General features: G+C 33.0%; 1 pseudogene; it reads left to right on the forward strand.

Moving 5' to 3' along the window:
- The first annotated feature begins 110 nt into the window (after window positions 1-110).
- Window positions 111-230, forward strand: LOC111734889 (annotated as a pseudogene).
- The last annotated feature ends 1317 nt before the right edge of the window (window positions 231-1547 follow it).

Genomic DNA, 1547 nt, shown 5'->3' on the forward strand with positions numbered 1-1547 from the left:
CTGTTTTTTCTTTTTCCCAAAATTGTTTTAGCTATTTCAAGCCCTTTGCGTTTCCATATAAATTGTAGTATCAGCTTATTTGTAGTTTTTTTTTTTTAAAAGCCTACTGGGTATATAGCCATGCTACCCTGAACAAGCCCAATCCCATCTGATCTCGGAAGCTAAGCAGGGTCAGGCCTGGTTAGTTACTTGGATGGGAGACCACCTAGGAAGACCAGGTGCTGTAGGCATAAAAGAAAAAAAAAAAGAAGGGATTGTAAGCTGACAAGGACCGTCTGTGAGGTCAACCAAGGGTCGCCTCGCTTAAAAAAAAAAAAGCCTACTAGTATTTGGTTGGTATTGCATTGACTCTATAGATTAATTTGGGAAGAATCGACATCTTAATATTGAGTCTCCTCATCCATGAGGATGGTAGATCTTTCCTTTTTTTTTTTTTTAGATCATCTTTAATTTTTCTCAACAGTGTTTTGTAATTTTTAGTATACAGGTCTTGTATCTTGTATATCTTTGGTCACATTCATCCCTAAGTGTTTCATATTTTTGATGCTATTGTAAATGGTATTATTATTGTCAATTTCAACTTCCAAATGGTCATTGCTAGTATACAGATATAGAATTAAGTTTTGCATGTGTATCATGCAACCTTGTTAAAATCACTTATTAATTTTAATAGCTTTTTTGGAAGTTTCTTAGGATTTTTCACATCTGTGAATAAAGATAGGTTTACTTTTTCCTTCTCAATCTGGATGCCTTTTATTTATTTTTCTTGTCTTATAGCACTGGCTAGGATCTATTGATGTTGAATTATTAGTTACATTTTATAAAAATTAAACACTTGATCTTCAAATAACATTATTAAGAAAATAAAAAGCAAGAGACAGACTGGGAGGAAATAGTTGCAAAACATTCAACAAAGGACTTGTATCTAGAACAAAAAGAATTTCTAAAACTCAGCAGTAAAAAGAAAAACTCACTTATTAAAAAAAATGGCCATAAAAAAGGCCACAAAATTTGAAAGGCACCTCACTAAAGGAGATAAACAGATGGCAAATAAACACATGAATGACACTCAACACCGTCAGTCATTAGCGAAATGCAAATTAAAACTACAATGAGATAACACCACAAATCCAATGGAATGGAAAGTAGCTAATATCAAATGTTGATAAGAAAGTAGAGCAAATAGAACTCTCATACAGTGTCCAGGAGTATAAAATGGTACAACTACTTTGGAAAATAGGCAGTTTCTAAAAAAGTAAAATATGCACCTACCATATAACCCACCCATTGCCCTACTAGGTATTTCCCAAGAGATATGAAAGCTTACATCTACACAAAGACTTGAACATGAATGTTCACAGCAGTTTTACTTGTAATGCTTAAGACTGGAAACAATCCAGATGTCCTTCAACAGGAGACGATTAATGGTGGTATATCCATACAGTGGAATACTACTCAATTATAAAAAGGAACATGCTTTATATGTGCATCGAAATTAATGAAATCTCAATGTTATTGAATGAAAGAAGCCAAAGAATACATATATT

Source organism: Pteropus vampyrus, unplaced genomic scaffold, assembly GCF_000151845.1.
Source record: "Pteropus vampyrus isolate Shadow unplaced genomic scaffold, Pvam_2.0 Scaffold8708, whole genome shotgun sequence".
Classification (NCBI taxonomy): Eukaryota; Metazoa; Chordata; class Mammalia; order Chiroptera; family Pteropodidae; genus Pteropus; species Pteropus vampyrus.